The sequence below is a fragment of the Lytechinus pictus genome, chromosome 6 (assembly GCF_037042905.1).
Source record: "Lytechinus pictus isolate F3 Inbred chromosome 6, Lp3.0, whole genome shotgun sequence".
Classification (NCBI taxonomy): Eukaryota; Metazoa; Echinodermata; class Echinoidea; order Temnopleuroida; family Toxopneustidae; genus Lytechinus; species Lytechinus pictus.
In genome coordinates, this window is record NC_087250.1 from 5,751,769 (window position 1) to 5,752,080 (window position 312).

The following is a 312-nucleotide window of genomic DNA, read 5'->3' on the forward strand; positions in this document are numbered from 1 at the left end:
GCTAAAATTATAGCAAAATGATGAAGTTGATATTGCCCCTAAGGCAAAAACAAATCGAGACAAATCATGTCAGCTCCATCCAAACCAATAAAACGTAATGACCAAAATTAATAGGCCTACAGTACACGACGCCGTCGGATCGGGTTTTAGGGCGTAGTTCATTTGCCTAACAAAAGTTTTACAATTAATTTGCATATACGTATGCGCTTCGCCTAGACGTAATGTCCAGTCTTTAAGAAAAGCTCTAAATTAGTAAGATTCATACACTTAACCTTGACACTTTTCATTATCTTTTTCTCTTCAACAGCTGGA